Here is an 11,131-nt window from a genome sequence, read left to right on the forward strand (position 1 = left end):
AATTTGTAGGTCTAAATTGTAGGCGATCATGTTGTAGTATATTCCAACTTGACTTAGTTGATTGTCTTGCTCAAAGAAAAAACCCTTGAAGAATTTTTTCGTGCGAGAATTAAGGTTTTTGTAGCAACTACAAGGCCAAAGTTGCAGGGTCAAGGTAGGGGGTCGAAGTTGAAGATGTAAGCTGGTTGTAGCGAGACTGAACCTTGTTCATCTGATCTACTTGGAAGGGCTGACTTAGTGGTTGGAGGAAGACTTAGTCTAGGGTTTGGGTCTTGGTTGTCTCATTTGAAGTAGATTCTATAAGAAGAGGAGTTTTTTCAGGTTTTCGCCTTGGAGGGGTTTTGCCTTGGCTTGGAGCCTAATTTCAGTGTCCATTATCTTTACTATTTTGCTCTTGATAATTGTTTGATGAAGAAGATCTAATAAATAAACATAAGAAGATAAATAGAGTTCCCAAGCAATTGTTAAGATTAATGAGAAATCAAATTAATAGTTGCCATATCGCATTCTCCAAGAGGAAGAAGACATTGAATATAGATGAAGATCATGAATTTTTGAAAATAGATCCCTATTAACGAGAATATGGGCAATAACAAAAATACTTGTAGCAAAACAAAAATATGTGAAGGCCTTGATTACCAATGTTGGACTCTAAACTTTCTACATATTGGTCTTTTTTTACCAAAATATGATGATACAATTTTGGGAAATATCTCAATTTTTCATTACTTAAATTGTATTTTTAAATGCAAAAATGGATTTGACACCATGGAATACCCCTAGGGCACTTAAAGTGTATAGACTTAAAAACTAAAATCTATTATTATAACAAAATTGGATCAAATTTTATATAAACTTGATAAAAAAATACACCAAAAAAATACCTAAACATAAAACGTTTTAACTACATTATTACCCCATCTACCACTAAAACATGGTGAAATGGACTTGTAACAACTAGCAACACTACCCTTGAAAAGTAATCCAACAACCACTATCTCAATTGGTATCAATTAGTTTTTTGAAAGGACCTTTGCAATGATTAAATTGGACAATATTGCTTTTTGCCCCATCCTTTAATTTATGTTCATATCAAAATTTCTCACTCACTTGGAATAAATAAATATATTTAGTAGTAGTGAATTATATATAGATACTATATAGATATAGATATAGATATATATATATATATATATATATATATATATATATATATATATATATATATATATATATATATATATATATACATATATATAATTATATGAAATTTAAATTTAATGGTGTACCCAATCTATACAATATTTGGTACACTACTGAAAAATGCATATTATTTACCATCACTAACAATACCATATTATTTAACAATCCAAAAGCCCACTTTCCACGATTGCAACCTCCCACAAGTAAGAATCAAACTTTATCATAGGATGACTAGATGATTATATGAAAACAAAGGTATGAAGTTATTCTTTCCCAAATGATGATTCACATCCACAAGAATCATGAAGGAAGAATTGGCTATGAATGTGATTGGTAAGTCTTCCATAAGGCTGGATGATGCTCGAAAGAAGAAATTCGACATACTATTTAATGAGTGGAGATCATGACTCTCTCAAAATTGCATGGCATAGGACAATATTGATCAACATCAAGTATAGTCTCCAGAAAAAATGGAGGGGGTTAATAATGACAACTCCAGGGAAGATATTGTAGCTTGGTAATGCAGATCAAGCCATGGGCACTTTGATAATCGTATGAAGAAAGATCCGTATGAAAATGGATCATGCAAAAGGATGATTACCACAAATAACTCAAGTAAGTTAATGCTTTAATGAGAAGGGCCATCATAATGGGGTAAGTGTGATATTTAATATTTAATATTGGTTATCTAGTTGACATGTTGTTTTGCTGCCTAGGAAGATATTGCAGGAATGTATGATGACATTTGAGGCAAGTTCATCTATGGATATGGAACTTAATTCAACAAACATATGATTTGAGTATATAATCTTGACCACCCTTAGAAGGTTATGTAGTTAAGGTGTTCATATCATCACCTTGGGATTGAGAGGTAGCAATGAAAGAGGATAACCTGATGATAAAAAAAAATTATCACTTTCATGAAAAAACTATGACTAGCTTGAAGGTTGACAAGGCTAAACATAATTCCTTCATTGACGATTGGAGGAAACTAATGTGCAAATTTGATGTCCCGAACCCTGTCACAAATTTAAGAAAGAAGATGGCTCCTTGATACCCAAGAAAGAAGAAGCTCAATATAATGAGAGGGAGCCATGCAACTAGGAAAAATTGTTAGCTCATGCATTTATGAAGACTATCTAGCGAGCTTATGGTTATGGCTTCCCAATTGAAAGGAAGTAGAAGAATATCCTATATATTTGATGAGGGAATAAACAAATATACTTGAATAGGAACAAGGATCCATTTCCTAATCAAGAAGGAATGAGGGTCTACTCTCTGTTCGAGAGGGAGTGATGTTGAACATCACATTTTGTATTATATTCTTCATGTGTCATGCACTTCACTAGGACTAACAATTGTAAGTCTAAGTGAAGGCCATGGAAAGAGAATGGTGGATGGAGGATTGGATAATCATATGTGACTTCCTTGAGGATAGAAAATCCACGATAGTAAGTGGACTCACATTCTTTGAGGATTGGAGAGGTATCCAAGACAAGAGTGGTCATAGAGGACTGATATTCTTTGAGGACTAGGAATCCAAGATAAGAATAGCCATAAAATGACATACATAGTCAACATCCAGATGGCGTATGTGCCTTGTAGAGGTAGTATGGTATCTCACATAAAACCTCCCAGCATTATGCTCTTTTATATGAAAGAGCTTGTCAAAGTTAAGGCCTTACAACGTTGACGATGTTGGTAATGATGATGATGCTTAAAGATAGCTTATCAATCTGAATCTTCTTATGAGAACTCTTCAGTTTGAGAATGATGTTGTACTAGATGTACAATTATGAATACCTCCATATTTAAGAAGGAGTGATGGAAAATGTAACTAGTTTCGGTCTTCATAATTGTTATTGTACTCATGTCAATAGGTATATCTTATGTATCAAACAAAAGAAGAAAGAATATTTATTATTTTAGAGCACGGGTTTCATGCTTCTATAGTTTATTAGGTCATAAGGTTTATTGTCATGAGTCAAGAGAGGCAACAACATAATTATAGGACCCTTATGAGCAAGATGTATCTTGTAAAAGTATTTATCTTGAGTCTAGAAAGTCCTAGAAACCTCCAAAGTACAAGTCAGCCCTAGTAGCTATAGGTCAACCTAAAGGAAGGTACTTGAACCCCTCAGATGTGTATAAATAAAAGCATATTTAGTCTCATTTGACACTCCCTCACTCACAAGTTTGATCTGGAGTTGGGAAGACCTAGAAGGTTAACAAAGATTAAGAAAGCAAGAGGAAGCCTTGAAGATTTGTTTTTGGGCTCTATCTCTCTCACACGTGTGAAGAAATAGGGTTTTTGCAACTTCAAGGAAGGCCAAATTTGTAGGTCTAAATTGCAGGAGAAAATGTTGTAGTATCAAGTTGTTGGAAGGTCGCATATTCTAACTTGACCTAGTTGATTGTCCTGCTCAAAGAAAAAACCCTTGAAGAATTTTTTCGTGCCAGAATTAAGGTTTTTATAGCAACTACAGGGCCAAAGTTGCAGGGTCAAGTTAGGGGGTCGAAGTTGACGCTGCAAGCTGGTTGTAGTGGGAATGAACCTTGTTGATCTGATCTACTTGGAAGGGCTGACTTAGTAATTGGAGGAAGACTTAGTCTAGGGTTTGGGTCTTGGTTGTCTCATTTGAAGTAGATTCTACAAGAAGAGGAGTTTTTTTGGGTTTTCACCTTGGAGGGGTTTTGCCTTGGCTTGTAGCCTAATTTCAGTGTCCATTATATTTACTGATTTTCTCTTGATGATTGTTTGATGAAGAAGATCTAATAAAGAAACATAAGAAGATAAATAAAGTTCCTAAGCAACTATTAAGATTAATGAAAAATCAAATTAATAGCTGCCATATCGCATTCTCCAAGAGGAATAAGACAATGAATATAGATGAAGATCATGAATTTTTTAAAATAGATCCCTATTAACGAGAATATGGGCAATAAAAAAAATACTTGTAGCAAAACAAAAATATGTGAAGGCCTTGATTACCAATGTTGGACTCTAAACTTTCTACATATTGGTATTTTTTACCAAAATATGATGATACAATTTTTAGAATGATCTCAATTTTTCATTACTTAAATTGTATTATTAAATGCAAAAATGGATTCGACACCATGGAATAACCCTAAGACACTTAAAGTGTATAGAATTAACAACTCAAATCTATCATTATAACAAAATTGGGCCAAATTTTATATAAACTTGATAAAAAAAATACACCAAAAAAATAACTAAACATAAAACGTTTTAACTACATTATTACCCCATCTACCAATAAAACATGGTGAAATGGACTTGTAATAACTAGCAACACTACCCCTGAAAAGTAATCCAACAACCACTATCTTGAAGTACATCAATTGATGTCAATTAGTTTTTTGAAAGGACCTTTGCTATGATTAACTTGGTCAATCTTGCTTTTTGCCCCATCTTTTAATTATGTTCATATCAAACTTTCTCACTCACTTAGAATAAATAAATATATTTATTAGTAGTGAATTAAATATTTTATAAATTTTAAATTATATGAAATTTAAATTTAATGGTGTGCCCAATATATACAATATTTGATACACTACTGCAAAATACATATTATTTACCCTCACTAACAATATCATATTATTTAACAATCCAAAAGCCCACTTTCCACAATTCCAACCTCCCACAAGTAAGAATCAAACTTCATCAAAGGATGACTAGATGATTATATGAAAACAAAGGTATGAAGTTATTCTTTCCCAAAGCATGATTCACATCCACAAGAATCATGAAGGAAGAATTGGCTATGAATGTGATTGGTAAGTCTTCCATAAGGCTGCATGATACTCGAAAGAAGAAGCTCGACATACTTTGGAATGAGTGGAGATCATGACTCTCTCAAAATTCCATGGCATAGGACAATATTGATCAACATCAAGTATAGTCTCCAGAAAAAAGAGAGGGGGTTAGTAATAACAACTCTAGGGAAGATATTGTAGCTTGGTAATGAAGCTCAATCCATGGGCACTTTGATAACTGTATGAAGAAAGATCCATATGAAAATGGATCATGCAAATGGATGTTTATCTCATATAACTCAAGTAAGTTAATGCTTTGATGAGAAGGGCCATCATAATGGGGTAAGTCCGATATTTAATATTTAATATTGGTTATCTAGTTGACATATTGTTTTTTTGCCTGGGAGGATATTGCAAGAATGTATGATGACATTTGAGGCAAGTTCAACTATGGATATGGAACTTAATTCAACAAACATATGATTTGAGTATATAATCTTGACCATCCTTAGAAGGTTATGTAGTCAAGGTGTTCATATCATCACCTTGCGATTGAGAGGTAGCAATGAAAGAGGATAACTTGGTGATCATAAAAAATTATCACCTTCATGAAAAAACTATGACTAGCTCGAAGGTTGACAAGGCTCAACATAATTCCTTCATTGATTATAAGAGGAAACTGATGTGCAAATTTGATGGCCCAAACCCTGTCACAAATTGAAGAAAGAAGATGGCTCCTTGATACCCAACAAGGAAGAAGCTCAATATGATGAGAGGGAGCCATGCAACCAAGAAAAATTGTTAGCTAATGCATTTATGAAGACAATCTAGCGAGCTTATAGTTATGGCTTCCCAATTGAAAGCAAGTATAAGAATCTCCTATATATTTGAAGAGGGATTAAAGGAATCTACTTGAATAGGAGCAAGGATCCATTTCCTAATCAAGAAGGAATGAGAATCTACTCTCTGTTTGAGAGGGAGTGATGTTGAACAACACATTTTGTATTCTATTCTTCAAGTGTCACGCACTTCACTAGGACTAACAACTGTAAGTCTGAGTGAAGGCCATGGAAAGAGAATGGTGGATGAAGGATTAGATAATCATATGTGACTTCCTTGAGGATAGAAAATCCAAGATAGTAAGTGGGCTGACATTCTTTAAGGATTGGACAGGTATCCAAGACAAGAGTGGTCATAGAGGACTGATATTCTTAGAGGACTGGGAATCCAAGATAATAATAGTCATAAAAGGACATACTTAGTGAACATCCTGATGTCGTATGTGCCTTGTAGGGGTAGTATGGTATCTCACATAAAACCTCCCAGCATTATGCTCTTGTATATGAAAGAGCCTGTCAAAGTTAAGGCCTTACAATGTTGTCAATGTTGGTCATGATGATGATGCTTAAATATGGCTTATCAATTTGAACCTTCTTATGAGAACTCTTTAGTTTGAGAATGATGTTGTACTAGATGATTATATGAAAACAAAGGTATGAAGTTATTCTTTCCCAAATGATGATTCACATCCACAAGAATCATGAAGGAAGAATTGGCTATGAATGTGATTGGTAAGTCTTCCATAAGGCTGCATGATACTCGAAAGAAGAAACTCAGCATACTTTGGAATGCATGGAGATCATGACTCTCTCAAAATTGCATGGCATAGGACAATATTGATCAACATCAAGTATAGTCTCCAGAAAAAATAGAGGGGGTTAATAATAACAACTCTAGGGAAGATATTGCAGCTTGGTAATGAAGATCAATCCATGGGCACTTTGATAATTGTATGAAGAAAGATCCATATGAAAATGGATCATGCAAAAGGATGATTATCACAAATAAATCAAGTAAGTTAATTCTTTAATGAGAAGGGCCATCATAATGGGGTAAGCCTGATATTTAATATTTAATATTGGTTATCGAGTTGACATATTGTTTTGCTACGTGGGAGGATATTGCAGGAATGTATGATGACATTTGAGGCAAGTTCAACTATGGATATGGAAGTTAATTCAACAAACATATGATTTGAGTATATAATCTTGACCATCCTTAGAAGGTTATGTAGTCAAGGTGTTCATATCATCACCTTGGGATTGAGAGGTAGCAATGAAAGAGGATAACTTGATGATCACAAAAAATTATCACTTTCATGAAAAAACTATGACTAGCTTGAAGGTTGACAAGGCTCAACATAATTCCTTCATTGATGATAGGAGGAAACTAATGTGCAAATTTGATGTCCCGAACCCTGTCACAAATTTAATAAAGAAGATGGCTCCTTGATACCCAAGAAGGAAGCAGCTCAATATAATGAGAGGGAGCCATGCAACTAGGAAAAATTGATAGCTGATGCATTTATGAAGACAATCTAGCGAGCTTATGGTTATGGCTTCCCAATTGAAAGGAAGTAGAAGAATATCCTATATATTTGATGAGGGATTAAACGAATCTACTTGAATAGGAGCAAGGATCCATTTTCTAATCAAGAAGGAATGAGGGTCTACTCTCTGTTCGAGAGGGAGTGATGTTGAACATCACATTTTGTATTATATTCTTCATGTGTCATGCTCTTCACTAGGACTAACAATTGTAAGTCTAAGTGAAGGCCATGGAAAGAGAATGGCAGATGGAGGATTGGATAATCATATGTGACTTCCTTGAGGATAGAAAAGCCAAGATAGTAAGTGGACCGACATTCTTTGAGGATTGGAGAGGTATCCAAGACAAGAGTGGTCATAGAGGACTGATATTCTTTGAGGATTGAGAATCCAAGATAAGAATAGTCATAAAAGGACATACTTAGTGAACATCCTGATGGCGTATGTGCCTTGTAGAGGTAGTATGGTATCTCACATAAAACCTCCCAACATTATGCTCTTGTATATGAAAGAGCTTGTCAAAGTTAAGGCCTTACAACGTTGACAATGTTGGTCATGATGATGATGCTTAAAGATAGCTTATCAATCTGAATCTTCTTATGAGAACTCTTCAGTTTGAGAATGATGTTGTAGTAGGTGTACAATTATGAATACCTCCATAGTTAAGAGGGAGTGATGGAAAATGTAACTAGTTTCGGTCTTCATAATTGTTATTGTACTCATGTCAATAGGTATATCTTATGTATCAAACAAAAGAAGAAAGAATATTTATTATTTTAGAGCACGGGTTTCATGCTTCTATGGTTTATTAGGTCATAAGGTTTATTGTCATGAGTCAAGAGAGGCAACAACATGATTATATGACCCTTTTGAGCAAGATGTATCTTGTAAAAGTATTTATTTTGAGTCTAAAAAGTCCTGGAAACCTCCAAAGTACAAGTCGGCCCTAGTAGCTATAGGTCAACCTAAAGGAAGGTACTCAAACCCCTCAGATGTGTATAAATAAAAGCAGATTTAGTCTCATTTGACACTCCCTCACTCACAAGTTTGATCTGGAGTTGGGAAGACCTAGAAGGTTTGAACAAAGATTAAGAAAGCAAGAGGAAGTCTTGAAGGTTTGTTTTTGGGCTCTATCTCTCTCACACGTGTGAAGAAATAGGGTTTTTGCAACTTCAAGGAAGGCCAAATTTGTAGGTCTAAATTGCAGGAGATCATGTTGTAGTATCCTGTTGTTGGAAGGTCACATATTCTAACTTGACCTAGTTGATTGTCCTACTCAAAGAAGAAACCCTTGAAGAATTTTTTCGTGCCAGAATTAAGGTTTTTGTAGCAACTACAGGGCCAAAGTTGCAGGGTCAAGTTAGGGGGTCGAAGTTGAAGCTGCAAGCTGGTTGTAGCGGGACTAAACCTTGTTGATCTGATCTACTTGGAAGGGCTGACTTAGTAATTGGAGGAATACTTAGTCTATGGTTTGGGTCTTGGTTGTCTCATTTGAAGTAGATTCCAGAAGAAGAGGAGGTTTTTTGGGTTTTCGCCTTGGAGGGGTTTTCCATTGGCTTGGAGCCTAATTTCACTGTCCATTATCTTTATTGTTTTTCTCTTGATGACTGTTTGATGAAGAAGATCTAATAAAGAAACATAAGAAGATAGATAAACTTCCCAAGCAACTGTTAAGCTTAATGAGAAATCAAATTAATAGCTGCCATATCGCATTCTCCAAGAGGAAGAAGACAATGAATATAGATGAAGATCATGAATTTTTCAAAATAGATCCCTATTAACGAGAATATGGGCAATAAAAAAAATACTTGTAGCAAAAGAAAAGTATGTGAAGGCCTTGATTACCAATGTTGGACTCTAAACTTTCTACATATTGGTCTCTTTTACCAAAATATGATGATTCAATTTTTGGAAAGATCTCAATTTTTCATTACTTAAATTGTATTTTTAAATGCAAAAATGGATTCGACACCACGGAATACCCCTAAGGCACTTGAAGTGTATAGAATTAACAACTCAAATCTATCATTATAACAAAATTGGACCAAATTTTATATAAACTTGATAAAAAAATACACCAAAAAAATACCTAAAGATAAAACATTTTAACTACATTATTACCCCATCTACCAATAAAACATGGTGAAATGGACTTGTAATAACTAGCAACACTACCCTTGAAAAGTAATCCAACAACCACTATCATGAAGTACATCAATTGATGTCAATTTGTTTTTTGAAAGGACCTTTTCAATGATTAAATTGGTCAACCTTGCTTTTTGCCCCATCTTTCAATTTATGTTCATATCAAATTTTCTCACTCACTTAGAATAAATAAATATATTTATTAGTAGTGAATTAAATATTTTACATATATTAAATTATATGAAATTTAAATTTAATGGTGTGCCCAATCTATACAATATTTGATACACTACTGCAAAATACATATTATTTACCCTCACTAACAATATCATATTATTTAATGATCCAAAAGCCCACTTTCCACAATTGCAACCTCCAACAAGTAAGAATCAAACTTCATCAAAGGATGACTAGATGATTATATGAAAACAAAAGTATGAATTTATTCTTTCCCAAAGCATGATTCACATCCACAAGAATCATGAAGGAAGAATTGGCTATGAATGTGATTGGTAAGTGTTGCATAAGGCTGCATGATACTCCAAAGAAGAAGCTCGACATACTTTGGAATGAGTGGAGATCATGACTCTCTCAAAATTCCATGGCATAGGACAATATTGATCAACATCAAGTATAGTCTCCAGAAAAAAGAGAGGGGGTTAGTAATAACAACTCTAGGGAAGATATTGTAGCTTGGTAATGAAGCTCAATCCATGGGCACTTTGACAACTGTATGAAGAAAGATCCATATGAAAATGGATCATGCAAATGGATGTTTATCTCAAATAACTCAAGTAAGTTAATGCTTTGATGAGAAGGGCCATCATAATGGGGTAAGTCTGATATTTAATATTCAATATTGGTTATCTAGTTGACATATTGTTTTGCTTCATGGGAGGATATTGCAAGAATGCATGATGACATTTGAGGCAAGTTCAACTATGGATATGGAATTTAATTCAATAAACATATGATTTGAGTATATAATCTTGACCATCCTTAGAAGGTTATGTAGTCAAGGTGTTCATATCATCACCTTGGGATTGAGAGGTAGCAATGAAAGAGGATAACTTGGTGATCATAAAAAATTATCACCTTCATGAAAAAACTATGACTAGCTCGAAGGTTGACAAAGCTCAACATAATTCCTTCATTGATGATAGGAGGAAACTGATGTGCAAATTTGATGGCCCAAACCCTGTCACAAATTGAAGAAAGAAGATGGCTCCTTGATACCCAACAAGGAAGAAGCTCAATATGATGAGAGGGAGCCATGCAACCAAGAAAAATTGTTAGCTGATGCATTTATGAAGACAATCTAGCGAGCTTATGGTTATGGCTTTCCAATTGAAAGCAAGTATAAGAATCTCCTATATATTTGATGAGGGATTAAAGGAATCTACTTGAATAGGAGCAAGGATCCATTTCCTAATCAAGAAGGAATGAGAATCTACTCTCTGTTTGAGAGGGAGTGATGTTGAACATCACATTTTGTATTCTATTCTTCATGTGTCATGACCTTCACTAGGACTAACAACTGTAAGTCTGAGTGAAGGCCATGGGAAGAGAATGGTGGATGGAGGATTGGATAAGCATACGTGACTTCCTTGAGG

Source organism: Pinus tabuliformis, chromosome 8 (assembly GCF_031772625.1).
Source record: "Pinus tabuliformis cultivar Carrire ecotype Pingquan chromosome 8, CPIR1, whole genome shotgun sequence".
NCBI lineage: Eukaryota > Viridiplantae > Streptophyta > Pinopsida > Pinales > Pinaceae > Pinus > Pinus tabuliformis.